This window comes from Trachemys scripta, chromosome 6, assembly GCF_013100865.1.
Source record: "Trachemys scripta elegans isolate TJP31775 chromosome 6, CAS_Tse_1.0, whole genome shotgun sequence".
Lineage (NCBI taxonomy): Eukaryota > Metazoa > Chordata > Testudines > Emydidae > Trachemys > Trachemys scripta.
The window spans coordinates 116,192,236-116,210,281 of NC_048303.1; the positions used below are offsets into that span (position 1 = coordinate 116,192,236).

General features: G+C 43.7%; 1 protein-coding gene across 6 annotated transcripts in view; it reads right to left on the bottom strand.

Annotated features, from left to right (window-relative positions):
• The window catches only part of LOC117878783 (A-kinase anchor protein 2-like), a 174,756-nt gene that overhangs the window by 87,891 nt on the left and 68,819 nt on the right, over positions 1 to 18,046 (bottom strand). The window contains exon 1 of one of the 6 annotated variants that reach the window (XR_004646084.1): positions 13,009 to 13,026. The exons of the other annotated variants lie outside the window; for them this stretch is intronic. The gene's annotated coding sequence lies outside the window, so the exon portion shown is untranslated. Of the gene's footprint in view, positions 1 to 13,008; positions 13,027 to 18,046 lie in introns of those variants that run through there. 6 annotated transcript variants of the gene reach the window in all.

Consider the following 18,046-nt stretch of genomic DNA (forward strand, 5'->3'; position numbering starts at 1 on the left):
GCCGGGCCGCCGGGGGGGTGCGCTGGGCCGCGGGGCCGGGAGCCGGGGGGGGGTGCGCTGGGCCGCGGGGCCGGGAGCCGGCCAGCAGTGCTGGGGGGGCCGGGGGTGGTCGGCCGGGGGCCAGGGCCGGCACCCCAGGGCCCGAGCCGACCCAGGCAGGAGCCGCCGGGGGGGCCAGCCTGGGCCGCACCTCCTCCCCCCATACCCCCTCTTACCTGCTCAGGCTTCCCGCGAATTAAATGTTCGCGGGAAGCAGGGGAGGGGGCGGAGACTTTGGGGAGGGGGCGGAGTTGGGGCGCGGGAGGGGGCGGGGCTGGGGGCGGGGCCAGGGCCCCGTGGAGTGTCCTCCTTTTGGAGGCACAAAATATGGTAACCCTAACTACACAGACTTTAATGGGGCTCTGCGTGAGTGCAGGGATCTGCCCACATGTCTGCATAATGAGTCTTAGCTAAAGTGGTTGCTATGTTAACAACACTGCTTGTATATCTGAACTTCAATTTTTTCAGAAGATGGTGCCAAACTCTATCCCTCAGCTCCCCAGCTACCACCTCCATCATCACGTTTACAGCTGAAAGAGGGTATGCAAAGAGCCTAGAAAAACCTAACCTTCTTCCACTCCTCCCCTTCCCTTGTGTGAGTCACTTAAACCTTCTCCAGTTTTACAGCTGTAATGTGATCCACACGGGCAGACCCCATGTCCCTGTTGAGCCCCACAGATACCTCATAGGGGTAAGAGTCCACATGGAACAGGCCAAAGCCTGAGTGGGGCATTAGTCTGGCTTTCCTGCTGGGCAGAATCAGAAAAGGAGGTGGGGATCCCCGTGAAAGAGTCATGCCCAATTCAAAATGATGTCTCAAAAGCTGTCTTTTAGACAGAAAGCCAGACTAAGGAACCCCAGAGAGAGAGGGAAGTGCTCCCGCAGGCAACAATGCCTGGAGGCCCGATCCCTGCAGAGACCAGGTACAGGCAGTCTGCGTCTAGGCACCATTCCACCAGCAGCCCAAGGCACAGTGTGTGCTTCTTGAGCAGAGCCCCATTGCCTCATGCTTAGGAGTGTGTGAAGTCATGGACAAACCCATATACACACAGACAATCTCTGCTAGCCTGGCCAGTTGCTGTCCATGCTCCTCCATCCCAAGCTTGGCCAGTGAAACCAGACAGATTATGGCTGTCTCTTGCACAGGAGCACTAAGTGGGAAGGGGCTTCCTGTACTCTTCCCTTGCCCTCCAGCACCAAAGCTGGGGCAGCCATAATATGGCCCTAATATGCGTTTAGAGTTTCGATTTTCACTGTTGGCCAAACTCTGACCCACTTGCATTATAGTCAATGAGTGTGTTACTATTGGACTTTAACGGCAGCAGAGTTAGGCCAATGTTGAGAATTTTGGAAAATTCCACCCTAGGTGTCTATGGCACTACAATTAATCATTGCCAATTTCCTTTAGAGTGACACCATGCGCACAGAATGAGGGAAATCATGCAGAGTACCCTGCATAAAGCTTGCACAACCCACAGACCTAACCCAGGTTCACACAGCTTACACACCGGAACTCCAACAATGTCAAGATGCCTCTGAGGCCTGGTCCACACTAACCCCCCACTTCGGACTAAGGTACGCAAATTCAGCTACGTTAATAACGTAGCTGAATTCGAAGTACCTTAGTCCGAACTTACCGCGGGTCCAGACGCGGCAGGCAGGCTCCCCCGTCGATGCCGCGTACTCCTCTCGCTGAGCTGGAGTACCGGCGTCGACGGCGAGCACTTCCGGGATCGATCCCAGAACATCGATTGCCTGCCGCCGAACCAGGAAGTAAGTGTAGACCTACCCTGAATGTATAATATATTCCTTAAAATAATAATAATAATAATAATAATTTACAGTCAACATGTAGGAACCTCAAATTAAGCTCTTTAATCCATATGTAGTCACCAAAGTCAGAAGTTTGAGGTGAATGGAGCTGCTTATCAAAGTCAAGCCTTGAAGTGATTAAAAATAGAGACAGGAGAATGGCTCCCATTTAAAAAAAAAAATCTTGGCCTTGTTGAGCATCTGTTTTGTTGCTCCTTAAATACTGTGTTATTTTAAATTAGGTTCTCTCTTATTTCTTGTGTGAAATATACATAGATTCAGAGATTATAAACCCAGAAGGGATGATTAGATTATCCATTCTGACCTCCTGTGGACTTCTCTGAACCAATTCCTGTTTGAATTAGAGCATATCTTTCAGACATGAACATTTGAGTTTCCTTCATCGACTACCCTTTTTTATTTTTATATAACTCAGTATAGAGTATACACCAGATGGTACAGAGTTAAAGAAATCAATTCACTAAAGTCTGGATACATCTTACTATAGCATAATGAAAACAGTCTTCATTGAGTGGGCCTAGCACAATGGAAGATTGACTCCCCCAGTAGTAGCACAGAAGGCATAATTCGTATCCTTCCTGGAAAAAGTTATGTACTTTTGTTTCAATTCCTTGAACTTCCCACCAGGCTGTGCAATCCTTTGTAGGAAGAAAAAGTCTTCCTGCACATAATTATAAAGGTTTTCCACAGACCATAACCCTCAAACACTTATGCATGTATGTAACTTTAAGCATGTCAGTTTACTGAATTCCAATAAAGTATGTGCAATAAACATTTGCAAGTTCGGGGCCTGAGTCATTTTAGAAAACACCAGGAAGGAACAAAGTAGTATTTTTTTTAAGTACTATTTGTTGCACCAATTTGTGGGCAAAACACTAATTAAAGACACGGATTCTCCTATAGCAGGGGTGGGCAAACTACGGCCCGGGGGCCGCATCTGGCCCTCCAGCTGTTTCAATCTGGTCCTTGAGCTCCCGCCAGGGAGCGGGGTCTGGGGCTTGCCCAGCTCTGGCGCTCCTACATGTAGGGGCAGCCAGGGGGGTCCACACACTGCCCCTGCCCCAAGTGCTGCCCCCACAGCTCCCATTGGCCAGGAACTGCAGCCAATGAGAGCTGCAGGGGCGGTGCCTGCAGACAGGGCAGCGCGCAGAGCTGCCTGGCTGCACGTCCACAAGAGCTGGATGGGGGACATGCCGCTGCTTCTGGGAGCTGCTTGAGGTAAGCGCCACCCGGAGCCTGCACCCCTGACTCCCTCCCGCACCCCAACTCCCTGCCCCAGCCCTGATCCCCTTCCCGCACTCCAAACCTCTCAGTCCCAGCCTGGAGTACTCTCCTGCACCCCCAACCCCACATCCCCAGCCCCACCCCACCCCCCACACCCCCAGCTGGAGCCCTCACTCCCTCCAACACCCAATTTCATGAGCATTCATGGCCCGCCATACAATTTCCATACCCAGATGTGGCCCTCGGGCCAAAAAGTTTGCCCACCCCGTCCTATAGTAATGGCTTGGCAAAATATGTTACTTGAGATGCTATTGCTGTTGAGACAGCTATTAGCTGTAAAGAAAACACACCTACAATAAAATGTTCCCCCAAATTTAAGAAAAAGCAGTTGATCATCTCACCAGATACATGGTTAAATTCTGGGATGACCTTTCCAGACCTGTGGGTGGCAGAGGAGATTGCAACTGGGGTTTGATTTCCACACTACACCCTGTTTCTTTTGGTCTCTCTTATAGTGCCTGATCCAAATCCCACCCAACTCAATGGAGAAACTGCCATTGACTTCTACGGACTTTTGGAACGTGCCCATAATGCTAAGGGACATGATTTAGTTAAGGTTTTGTATCAGGGTTTTTCCATGATCTGCAGGCCCTGTTGTTCCCATAATGAAATAGATTCTGTATGGATATCTAAGTTTGTTATGGTATTAACATTCCTGGTATGGTTATTAATGACTTGTCTTACATAGTGAAGTCCTGATCCTGCAAAGAGATCTATATGGGCAGATCCCTGAATGTATACAGAATCCTATTGAGTTCAATGGGATTTATCTGCATGTACTCTGTTGATGGATTGAGGCCTTTATCTTCTATATGAATAGTTGCGTTGGTCCTTGGAAAATCAAATAAAACAAATAAAAAAAGGTTTAATACCAGAAGCAGCTTCAAGGGCTTTTTCGTTTCTGCTCATGTGCAGGGAGTAGACTGAACGTGCTTTGGGGCAGGGCCTGTCTTTTTGTTCTGGGTTTGTACAGCACCTAGCGCAAGGGGTCTTGGTCCAGGAGTGGTGCTCCTAGATACCACTGTAATTGCCACTGTGTAATTACCACTGTTATACAAATAATACATAAGAATAGTATCCATAGGATCATAACAGGAAATCTAACTGCATTGTCATACAGAGGACGTACATGAAGAAAGTGTCGTAATTATGATGAAAATGTCAGAAAACCAAGGTAACTGGAATGGTCTCTAACAGCTGATTCTCTCCATGAGGAATTTCCGAGCACTTCATGCACTTATCTTAATCTCATTTTTGTTAATAGTCTATTGTAATGTATTTGTTTAATCTTCAGTCATTTATGTTTAAAGAAAACAAAACCAAAAAAATTAAATGCCCGAATCTAAATCTGTGCTAGTGCAGTATTATCACTGAATTTCTACATGCAAAACCCCAACTTATTTAAAGTTAATGTTTTTCTCTTTGTGCATATAAAATTACAAGCTGGCTGTATACATTTGCAGTATTTTTTTTTGCATTTATTAGGTTACATGCTAGGTGGCTTTAAGGTTAATAAGATGGGTTGCCCTTCAATTTCACATGGAGAAATTATTCACTTTTTCTTCTAAAAAACTTGTTGTGCAGTCTGGGTAACAAAATCCTACAGTTTGCCCCAAGGTGGTTACACAGGTGCTGAGAAGTAATTTCAATCTCTATGAAATCGGCAGAGATCAGGTCCTATAAGATCAGAAGGACTTTACTGACTTTGAAGGGCCTGAATGCAAGCCATTATTGGAAGGAATAGCAGTGTTAATAATCAATAATTTTTGCCATAAAAAAGCCTTCAACAATTGTATAACCAAGTCTCAGGGGTGGCTCTATGTATTTTGCCGCCCCAAGCACAGCAGTCAGGCGGCTTTCGGCGGCGGGAGTTCCGCTGGTAACGCAGATTCAGCGGCGCGCCTGCGGGAGGTCCGCCGGTCCCGCGGCTTCGGCATACCCGCCGCCAAATTGCCACCGAAGCTGCGGAACCGGCGGACCTCCTGCAGGCACGCCGCCAAAGGCTCCCTGACTGCCGCCCCCTCCGCGGCCTGGTGCCTGGAGCCGCCCCTGCCAAGTCTGCATTTGCTACAACTGATGCAGTATTGCCAACACCAAACATTCAAAAATCATGAGTCAGGCACTCAAAATTCATAACACCATTTTGAAAATGAGATTTTTAAAAATACCATAACTTGGGGGTCTGGTTTCAGAGCCATTAAGATTCAAGTTTCCAAACTTTTCCTTGCAGCTACAAGGATTAGAAATAGAACATGTTTAAAAAACGAAAGCTGAGATTTGCATACATACACGGATTCCTTCATATAGGACCTTAGGAAAGAACACCAAATATTGCAAGAATCATGATAGAAATCATGAGAGTTGGCAACACTGCTACTGTTTCAGGTATTTTTGCAATATAAAAATCATAATGCTTCACCTAAAGCTCCATAATTTTAAATATCTAATGGAGATTGCTTTCGAGGAAAAGGATACCACACTACAATGTGGGAATCATTATGAACATCACTACAAGCCAAGTGAATTTAAATTGATTCCAAAGAAGTTTGCTTCTTTTCATATCCTTTTTAGATTTCAAACTTCCCAAGAAAAGTAATTCTGTTGCAGCAATTCATCTTCTTACATTCTCACAGCGTCAAGATTAAAAAATGGCCTCAAACAGAATCCAATTTAGAAGACAGCGAGGGAGCATTATACAATTGAAGGGACTGGGAATCTGAAGATCTGGATTTTATTCTCATATATATCACTGACTTGCTGCATGATCTTGAGCAAGACACTTAACCTGTCTGAGCCTTGGTTTCCCCCTTTAACATGTACCTCAGAAGGACGTTTGTGAGGGCTAATTCATTAAATCTTTTTAAACCCTTTTGAGAGCCTTGGATAGAAGGTGCTATAAAAGTCAAATTTACAGTATTTTTCAGAATTCACTTGCTTCTCTTTTGCACTGTTCTTTCCAGAAATCAGCTTATCAGCACAACTGAGATGTCCAAAACAAAAATATATATATATATATATATAACCTCACCACAATGGGAGTGAGTTCTCTTTCATTTGCTAGATAATTCTGACACCACACACACACACACTCATACAAAGACACTCCCAAGTATTAAAATAATAAATGATACTTTCAGATACCATCATGAAAACAAGTTTTCTTACCCTTAGCCCCTGTTCCATGGACAGGAAGAGGACTTGCCAGGGCGCTGTGTACCTGAACATCTTTGGCCTCTTAAGCAGACACAATAAATGGCAAACGGCACTCTAATCTCTCAGCTTTCTTGGTTGCTTTTCATTTGGAGATGCTTAAATTGAGAGAAATCCTTTAGTCGTATTCTTCAAGGGCCTCTTCAGTAGATTCTAAACAGTTACAGCCATCCTATTTGCACCCAGAGGAACTGAAAAAGTAATTCACTAAGAGGCTTTCTTTCTTGGGAAGAGCTCAGCTCAAACTCAATTAGCATAACAGGATGATAACCTTTGAACCTCCCACTTCTGCTGTAGGCTGCTGTTTTGACAATGGACTGCATGTCACTCACAAGTCCCTGGCTTGGAAACCTTGGCTTTGTTTCTTTTTTGTTATGTTTTTCACACTACTGCTATCTGATTCTGTTTTTCAAAGTCTAGAAGCAGCCATCAAAAATGACCTAGGTTGTTTCTGACGCATTCAAAGACAATCAGATGCACCTGAAGCTTTATTTTTGCGGTGATCCCCAGGCTAGCCTTCCCGGGCTGAAAGCCTCAGAGATCACTGCCTCATGATTGTATAGCCCGTAGATTTTACTAGAGGGATTTATAACTGTTCAGAATTGCTAAAAAATGCTATTATAAAGAGCACTGGACTAAAATATCATCAATTTAAATGATTTAAATGTGGATTGTACATTCATATGCAGAATCTAAGGCTACATCTACACTACAGCCGGGATCCACGCTCTGAGATCGATCCACTGGCGGTCAATTTAGCGGGTCTAGTGAAGACTCGCCAAATCGACAGCAGATCGTGCTCCAGTCGACCCCTGTACTCTGCCACCCCACTCCACCCTGACGAGAAGAGTAAGGTAAGTCGCCCCGGGGTGCAGATCCCACGGTAACTCAAATAAGGTATGTCGACTCCAGCTACAGGCATTGCATAACATAGGTCGACTTTCTGCAGCAGTGTAGACATAGACTAGGCCTTACTTAGGCTATGGGTGACTAAATGGAGAGAAGGGTAAAGCTAACAATAAATGTATGTATGTATGTGATTTCTAGGCTGAACGGCTATTTCTTGTATTTTACTACTTGTAAGGAAATATGCCCTGGATATTGTGTACACAGTCATGGCTAGGATTCTAAAAGAAGGTTTTCTTTTTTTAATGGGAGCAGTTTGTGCGTATAATTAATTGTGGATGCAAATCTGACCATTTAGACCAATTTCTAGTCTATACCCGGCGTCATTCTTGATTAACTCCATGTGTGGACACTCTGACTCCAGAAAGAGAGTGGCTTGTTCCTGGTTAGCTTAACACACAGAGTGGTTTTGGATTTGTATTTTTGTGCATTAAGATAACCAGGAGCAAAGCACTCTTGTTCTTAGAATGAGAGCGCCCATACATAGAGTTTATCAGGAACAACTCTGTTTAGACAAGTCTGAACAATTTTTTTTTATTTTACACCAGAGCAAAAACTAAACAAAACCCAAAAGCCATTTTAGGATCACACAGGATCAAATCAGGACCTATAATCTCTCTTATTTCAGAGCAAACTCTTGCATTTTTGCAAACTAACCAAAATAAATTATAAGACGACACACAGAACTATGAAGGATACTGTATTGCAGCACTTTTATCACAGAACTGGGAATTTAGTGCCCAGAACAGCTACAGGATCAGACCCATAATATTTACAATAAAATAAAATGATACAAAAAATCACTGAACAGGCAAACTGGTATTTACTGTAGGTGAGATTCAGATGTATTACATTATCATGAATTATGACAAAGTTTTAGAAATACATGATGGTTTTGTGTGAAACTACTTTGAGGAAATCTCTCTCTCTGTAAAATTTATTTCCATCTTGATACAGTGTTTAGACATTATTGGGATGGGCACTATTAAAAAACCACAGATCAATAGATATTAAAGCCCTGATTCAGCCAGGTACTTAAGCACATTCCTAATTTTAAGCATATGAATAGTTTGAATCAGGGTCTTATTTGCCATATTTGTTGAATATACGCAATTGCTTGGGAAGGGTAAAATACTTGCATTCATGTATTTCACAGCAGGAAATGCATGCAACACACACACACACACACACACACACACAGCTATAGTTTTATTACTGAATATACACACACCATTTCAATACACAGAGTGCCAATTCTTCTGGCTTAAATTACTTAGCAAGCAAAAATAGCAAGTCATAATGCTCTCTCTCGCTGGCTGTTTTGCCCTTCTGGAGAAATGATTGTGCTATGACATTCCTCAAGTTCATTTTGAGTTTCTTTTGGACCCAATATATGTCTATGTTTATTTTTTTTTTCAATGGCCAAATAAGATTGGCTTAAACTGGAACACAGCCGCTATAAAAATGCTACACAGTGGTACAGAACTATATCCATTAAAAAATTCTTAGACTGACCAGAAAAACAAAGGAAACCTTTTGCACCCTAATCCTGTCCCTAAGGCTCTGTCGGCTCTCCTGCTGACAAAAAAACGACCCCCGACGAGTGGCTTTTGTGTTGTCGGCAGGAGCGCTCCTGCCGACAACGCCCTGTTCACACTGGCACTTGCCGCGGCAAAACTTTTGTCTTTCAGGATTTTTTTTTGTTTTTAACACCTCTGAAAGACTTCACATTGGCACTTGCCGCGGCAAAACTTTTGTCTTTCGGGATTTTTTTTGTTTTTAACACCTCTGAAAGACAAACGTTTTGTCATTCAATTGCCAGTGTAGACACAGCCTGAGCATGTAGCTACATCTCTGAAGTGAAGTCAGTGATGTACCTGTATTACACACCCAGTGTACAGAATAGATTCATTGTAAAGGTGGTGTCTGCTCTAACCTGAAAATGTTGCTTCTGAGACGAGAGTGCCTTTGCATTATAATCAGAATATCAGAGAAGTGGGGCATGGTCTCTAGCATAACCCAGGTACATACTCAAAGGCTTGAATTACCCATCTGGAGAAAAGTGTTAACAGCTTCAAATAAATGTGGAAAGTGTAATCACCAAGAAATCTGGTATAACTGAAGGATGTATGTGTGTGCAGCAGATGAAGAGATGTTGCTCAAACATTAGCTCCATTGTACCTACATACTTCATGGTTGTTTATCTGCCATCTCACAAAGTGCCAACAGCAAGCGAGAGCCCCTTCTAATTGATGTAGACTCCCAGATCTTTGGAACCAGTCTTTCAAACGCCACCTAGCAAGAATAGATGTCGTTTTGACCGGTGTCTGATGTAAGCAACAAACAAGTTTATATGCAGTGTTGCTGCAGCTGAGTTGGTCCCATGATATTAAAGAGACAAGATGGGTGAGGGCCAACTTCTGTTGGTGAAAGAGACATGCTTGCGAGCTTACATAGAGCTCTTCTTCAGGGTCTGAGACACAAGACGGGTGAGGTCCTGTAAAAGATATTACCTCACCCACCTTGCCTCTCAAACAAGTTTGTGCCAGCTGTCACCTCAACGACCATTACAGAAGTACTCTAGCAGTATGAGCAAGGAAGGGGGCAGGCAGAACTCCTGGGCTCTATTCCTGGCTGTCTCACTGACTCACTCTGTGACCATGGGGCAATCCAAAGGTGTTTATCTAACCCAAACACATCCCCAGTAATATCTCTTTTAATTTATGTGGGGATCTGAGATAGCATTGATTGCTTTACAGATGGGGATGTGGCCCTGGGTAGAAACAGGGCTATTTGGGAGATACAGCTATTCTATGCATTCCCATGACCAGACCTGAAAACACTTGCTAAGCATGGAACGGAAGGAAGAATCCGGAGCCGTTCCCATACCTCGGCTCACCCACAGAAATATATAGCTTTTGGTCTCGTATTGATCTTTTTAAGGCAAAAGCAACGTTTGGCCTTTTTCATACAACACATATAGAAGCAAATACAGCAGAATAAAATGCTGAAGGTTAAAGAGACGATGAAGAACAGATTAACCTGAGTGCTAAGTATTAAATTCTAGCGTCAAACAAACAGTGAAGGAAAGTATGTCTTCATTATAAATTGAAAACCAGGCGACCAAAGTAATGTCATAGGAAATTAGTCCAATATAGAATACCACAGGCACCTGCTCCCTGAATAGATGGCTTCTGATCCCCGATTTAGCTGGTAGTTGAACTGAATGCCCTTGTATAGCTGAAAATCTATGTGGGGCTCACCAGAAATACTACAGTAGGTCAAAGACACATAGGATAATGACTTTGGGCTTGTCTACACTGGCACTTTACAGCGCTGCAACTTTCTTGCTCAGGAGTGTGAAAAAACATCCCCTGAGCACTGCAAGTTTCAGCACTGAAACGTGCCAGTATAGACAGTGCACCAGCGCTGGTAGCTACGCTCCTCGTGGAGGTGGTTTTTTAGAGCACGGGGAGCGCTGTAACATGGCCAGTGACGACGTGCCCTTAGCTAGAGCAGCTCATAAGGACAGCTCTCACCACTCAGCACAGGGTGAGGTTCAAACAGGTACATGAGTTAAAAGCAAAAGCCCAGATCCTTTAAGTTCTTATCTTGTAACGACAGGATGTACACACTGTTTTTTTGTAAAATAGTTAACTCTCTTTCTTTCAAGTGTTTTGTTTTAGAAAGGCAAGGTTTTTAAGCAACGCCCCATATCCTCTTCTAAACAAGGTATCACAGAGCCACTGATGTCAGAAGACAAATACACCCAAACTGAGATAAAAAAGCTAATTAATACACAGTTGTTGGCTTGTCGACAGGGAGAAGCAGTGAACAAACAGATGCTCAATAGTAACCATGTGGAGTATTACTGTATCATCTGGTAGGGGTCTATCTACCCTGAATGTGCATGCTAATGAATGCCTGCTGTGTTTGAAAGCTCACTCTGTCTCCTCTTATCAGAAATCATTAACACCACAAGATGGCTTTCCAGGATTCAACCACAAATCAAAGCCCCAAACACAATGGTGCTTTCCAGGGGATTTTCAAAATGGGTCTGCACGTAAATCTTCCCAGAATGGCTGGTATTCACAGCAGCAATGAGCAATGCAGGCAGGCTTGCATACAGAACTCAGCGCACATACCACTTCAGAACCACACTCTCATCTTGTGGTTTGTTTTATTTAGGATTAGCCTGAGATGGCCTATTTCCCCTGAGGCAGATTCTGATTTTAAGGGACTACCAGCACTGCCTCTCTACACGGTATTCCTAGTGAAGACAAGGCCTTAGAATAAATTGAAGGATTTGTTCAAGCTGATGGAGCCATGGCATTCTTGTAGATCCAATCACCTTCATTCACCTATCCCATCATGTAGAAGAAAGATGAGACGTAGTGTGACAGAAGGTGAAATTCTCCCCTGTGCAGAAGCCAGAGCGTGACTAAGACATTGGACTGGAACCTAAGAGATCAGAGTACAGTCTTCCTGGGGCTCCTCATCAGGAAAGACTTCATAATATTATTTTGTGCTTGTGTGTGTGTTCACACATACATGTGCACAAAACATACACTGCTGCTGCTGTCTTTCAAGACACATTCTCCACCCTCCTTGGCGGAATGGTTTTTGTGAAGTTTCAGTTTTCCTGAACACATTGCGGGAAAGTAGTATCAGGGCTATGTCTGATTTGATTGCATTACTCTAAAACCCCAAATGGAAAGATTTGAGTTAGATTGTGTGCCCTCCCCCCATGTTCTGGACAAAGGCACTAGATTGTTTACAAATTCCACAACAGTAAGATTCTTCTGTTTGTTTTTGTGGGGTTTTGTCAACTCTCTCACTGCTCCCAGGTGCATTTCCTGGCTTGTGCAATGGGCTTCATTGTGACCACCAATCCCAGAGGGTTAACATATTATAAGCTCTGTGTTCTCCCTTCCCTGCACCCTCTTGTAACCCCTGCTGCTCTCACACAACACCTGATGCAGTTGAAAGTGGCTGAAACTCCTTTGATTCCAGTTCACTAAAACGGTGTGTTTGAATTTTCTGTTGAAGTGCAAACACAGGATGAGTAACAGAACAACAAGCACTGATAAAATGACCACTTTATCCTCATGCTGGGTTTGTTTTGCAGCAAACAAGGCAAAAAACTGGATTAATGGCTCACTTACAGGACACTGCCTGGTTTTCATAGGATTGGGGGGAGCTTATCAGCTCTCTTGTTAGAACATGCATTAGAACTAGTTTTAAGATGAACATTCAGTCTTTAAAAACAACAAGGAGTCTGGTGGCACCTTAAAGACTAACAGATTTATTTGGGCATAAGAGTTCGTGGGTAAAAACCTCACTTCTTCGGATGCAACCAAAGAAGTGAGGGTTTTACCCATGAAAGCTTATGCCCAAATAAATCTGTTAGTCTTTAAGGTGCCACCAGACTCCTTGTTGTTTTGTAGATACAGACTAACACGGCTACCCCCTGATACTTGATTCAGTTTTTAACGATTTGTGGGCCAAGAGGAATTTAAATACTATACTAAACTTGGACCATTGGTAAGGCTGGCTAAAAAAGTCTAAACATACAAGCCTGGAGAGCATCCGGTGTAGCACTGGGTGGTATTTAGGACATCCCACTAATCTGTAGCTGTTTTTTGTTACAACAATTCTGTTAGAATGGTGACCAGTCCTTCTCCATGGTTTGAAATGGCAAGAGACCAATGAATGGAGCAGCTCTACCACTCTTACCTTCTGGGGGTGAGTGAACTGGGATGATGATATCTCTAATCTTCCTTGACACAATGTAGAATCAATTTCGTTGATTTACGACCATTAAGCCTCACTCGGCTCTTTTCAAGAAGCATTCTATACATGACACAGAGGGACAGATCGTGAGCTTTGATGATTTATACCAGCTGAAGCATTGTTCCTTAGAGGTTAAGTTTCTTGCCCAAGGGGTGTCAATGACAGCACCCCAGGTCCTCCTTTCCAATCCACTGTACTAACCACTAAATACATTCCCTCTCTGCTGAAGTAATGTGATCACTGGAAGAACAGAGTGTACACTGCATTGTTGCACACACACACACACACACACACACACACACACACACACACACACACACAAGTGACTGGCTAAGAGGAAAAGTTGCATGTTAATATGTTGCTTCTACCCACACAATGAATGCAGCATTGCTATGCATAAGCGGGGCTATGGACCCATGTGGGAGGGGAAAAAGGCGACATTTCAAAAAGAGGTTAGCCAAGTAATCACTCTGTGCAATTCTGAAAATTTTTTTCTGTATTCAGAAGAACTCTTTTGACATACTCCTTTGCTTACTCTGACAAGGAAGCCCTTTCCCTGCAAAGGGTAATACAAAGCTAACTAGATGGACTGGCTTTTTGTGGAAGGGTAAATCTACAAAACCCTGCAACTGAAATCTCAAGAGCACCCCTTTTCACAGTAAGAGAGAGAGAGACAAACCCAGCCAAATACCCTTCTCAACAGCTGTGTGCAAGTGTAGCTCTTTCGGCTACATGTCTCAGAAGGAATGTATGAGGTCATGAAGACCAAGACCTTATCAACAGTTGTTGGATATTTTACTGAGTCAAAACTTTCTCCTTCCACATCCTGCTGTGCGGCACAAATAACTGAGGATAACAAATAGCCATGCTTTATTTATCGCTCTTCTAGGCAATGGTTTATAACTTTAACCTTTCCACGGGTATGTCTTCACTACCAACATTAAAGCGCTGCCGTTAACATGGCTGTGTGGTTGCCGCAGGGCACTGGGAGAGAGCTCTCCCAGCACGGTAAAAAACCACCCCCACAAGGGGAGTGGCTCCCAACGCTGATGCACTGTCTACACTGGCGCTTAACAGCGCTGAAACTTGCATGGCTCAGGGGGGTGTTTTTTCACACCCCTGAGCGAGAAAGTTTCAGAGCTGTAACGTGGCAGTGTAGGCAAGGCTTAAGTGCTTGGAACCAAACAGAGCCTGCCACCAAAAAGCAAGAAGAAAACACTTTTGTTTACTATTGTTTAGTGCTGCAACTTCAGCTGTCTGATGCTTTTTCCTTAAACTCTTGGTTCACGGCCCATTGAAGTCAATGGGAGTCATTCCATCAAATGCAATGGGCTTTGGATTAGGTTATGCTAACATACCAGGGCTCTCTGTAAGCAGGAAATCCCAGCTTCTAAATTGTATTCTTTCCAAAGCAAGTGGGACTGCTGCTTGCTCACCTTTTAACCTCTCAAAGACCAAAGTCAAACCTTTTTTTTTTAAACAAGTGGGATAGCTGACAAAAATCCTGAAACAATCAGAAGAACAGGAAACTCCCACAAATTCTTTAGTGCCATTAACATTTTCTACTTACAGTTTTCTAATTCATTACTTCTAATGTCCTTGTTAACAAATGCAGAACAAGAAGAATCCGCCCATGTCAACAAGAGGAATTTGAGATGGGGGCGAAGAGCAGACACTGAGTTTGAGTCAGAAGAGTACTCAATAGCTGTTTAAGAGTCCTTATTCCTACCTTATATAGTGATTCTTTCATCCAGAAGGATTGCAAAATTGTTCCCAAACAGCAAATAGAAGGGATTACTCACCACTTAAATTTTATTAAGATGTTAAAAAAAGTGAACGGTACAGAGTTTAAGCATAGAAGTTTCTGGTTACCAGGGAATAACATACAGATTATTGAGGGTGCAAAATTGGGTTTAAGATCGGGTGGCATAAGGAATACATAATCTGCAATATTCCCGATTGGGGGTAAAAGGTTGATGGGTCAAAGTACAGACATTGAGATATGAGGGTATGTAGTTCATAAAGTGGCTACATTTGGGTGCGGAGTATAATGAGTGGATATGATGATGAGGATGGATTGACCCTCATTTGGTGAGATTTAATGTTCAGGGAGTTTATGGTTCCAGTTCATATGATCCAACGGAGAAAGTCTCTTGGTCCCTCTCAATTAGTCAAAGAACAATGTCACTCTGGCTCACGCCTCCTGGTACTGTCAGTGGCCGGTGATGTGCTCGATGTAGATGTCCCTGGACTATCAGATGGTGTCTGAGACCATGAGGCGCTCTGCATCCTTACACTGCAGAAAATACCACGAGGTCTTTGAATGACCGCAAATGATCAGAGCCTTGCTTGCTTGTCACCTCCCAAGAGATGTCATCTCCAACAGCCCAACATCACCTAAAACTATGCTGAGGCACTGGTTCAATATTGACCCAAAGAGAATTGTCAGTTGCCAACACCTATCAGTGACGCCGTTTCCTACAACCCAGAATTTTCATTGGATGGCCTCCCATCAAACTGCTGACTAGACTGGCCCTCCTCATTTTATGAAATCGCATGAGCTCATCGTTCAATGTGGTAGCCTGAAGAGTTCAGATTAATGAAAAAGGTTCCCACTGGCATTAAGTCAGGGTTTAGAGAAGAAATTCTGACAGAACTTCAACAGAGGACATTGTCAATGTGTTGCTCAATCACCCATTACTAAATGAGGAGGTGGGGAATCCTGGATCCTTATAAAGGTTGTATTAATAATGGAGTCTCTAGGGACTCCTGGAATACATAACAAGTAGTATTTGATACAGTATATAGACACACAACTCACTAGGTCCCGGCAGTTCTACAGTGAAGTGGAACTCTGCCACCTCGCAGTTATTCGACTCCTCTTCTTTGACAGTCTCATCCTAATTAAAACATGACAATAGCTGCAAGGTTTTAGACCGGCACTCCAAGGGCAGCTATTTTCTCCACGGCTGGTGGTAGCAGCAGCTGCACTCCAAAGCTGACGATGTGTTGCACAAAGAATACTAGCAAGTGCGGCGATCTTGTCCAATTCATCTTAGGCATACTCCTCTGAGATGGGCTGACACAGTTTCCTACCCTCTATTTGTCTTTCAGGCACAAACCACTCAATGCTAATGAATGAATGATTAAATGCCTGCTCATGCCACTGTATGCCCTGGATACAGTTACCAAAGTTACAGCACAGAGCTGAGGACATATAGCTCATTTCCTTGGCATTAAATGGTACCAGAGTGGAGAACTGACACTCAGGGATGCCTCGGTGATCACTGTGCTTACAACCAAATCCCACAACTACTCAGTGGTGAAATGCAAAATGAAGAGTCTCTCTCTGCCTTGTTTATTTTAATTTTTTGGGTGGGATCAGTGAGGTAGTGCAGAAAATGAGTATTCACCCTTCAGACAATGCGAATTTTCCTTATCTTTCTACTAGTATTGGATTTAAAGTAAGGTTAAAGAGGAAGCCCCACATACCTCTTGTTGCGGGACGTCAGTGCCCTGGTAGATAAAGAAAGAGCCTTCTCCCTATTGAAACCTCTCAGGATGTCTAAACATAAATTTTTCAAAGTTTCGTTACTGATACGTCTTTTGCTCTACAACTGGCCAGGCTCCCCAGGACTGAAAACGCCAACAGGAAAGTCCCCGTCCGCTTTGTCTGGGTATAGGAAACCACCCAAGATAGTCACGCTTGATCCATAGCCTTTCCATTGGCTTCAGTCCGCTTTGGATCAGGCCTTAATAGGGCATGGACCTGATTCTGATTTCACTTACATTGTTTTTCACACCAATAAAATTCAGTTTACATCCACTGAGTTGCTCCAGATTAACACCAGTGAGAGATGAGACTCGAGACTCAGGAAGGATAAACAGGGTTAAGAACTTCACTGGCATCTTAAAGTGGACACTAGCAGAACGAAGCTAGCTCAGCACACGTAGGGCACTCTGAAAAGTACAGTAAATAACTAAAATAAAAATAAATGTCAGCTGTAGAAAGCCGTACTGGGGCAGGCATGTTTACATGAACAAACAGGGATAGCTTCAAAACAACTTAACATGTCTTTTGATTTTAAATGTCAGGAGAAGGAGCTAGATTATGGAGCACAGTAAAAAAAAAAAAAAAAAAAAGGTAACAAATGGGTGGTATCTGAAATACATTTTAAAAGGGCTGGACAGATGAGTTTCCTGTTCCTACTATTTTTCTATTCTTACAATGAGAGTGGAAGCGGGAACAGCCAGCTCTGGTAGCTGAATTCTAGTGCCGCCTTCCACTATACCGAGCCCCGACATTTCGGACTAAAGAAGTTCAGTGTAAACCAGGCTGCAGCTAGAGACCCATAGATGCCTGGGTGTGTCCTTTGAACGTGGTTGCAGCATTGTCAGCGAAGGCACTTCAGGGCACCAGTCTAAGTCTCTTATTTCTCTGTCTGCATTTCACAGATGGATCCAAGATGGTCAGCGGCGGCATGCATCACAGTAAAAGAAAAGGGTGCAAAAGCCTGAGACAAAGAGATGCAAACTATAGAAAGGTGGAGGGTAAGGAAATGAGCGAGATTAAGAACAAGAGACAAAAGTGAAAAGGATTTCCCACCGCCCCTGTCCCCAACAGTCTACAGAAAGTCCTAGTGATATTTGGCCATGATATCTTGATATCATAGCTAATAGGCTTTTGTATTATGGTTTCCATTTTAAACCCTTTTTCTCTAGGAGATTAGAGTCAGGCTATAAACATTTGCTACAAATAGTGCGCCAGATCAAGCCCCCCATGGAAAAACCCACAAGAGGAAACCTCTTCAGGAGCTCTTCCCCTATCTACCGAGGTGGGCTGAGTTTGCTCCCCTGTATAGAAAAGGCTACAGGAAGTGCTCCTAAACATATCCTGAGAGATCATGGGAAATAAGGGCTATCTCCACTGAGGCCCAATGCTTCCGCACCAGCCCACCCGCTCCCAGCTTGTTGGCGCGCA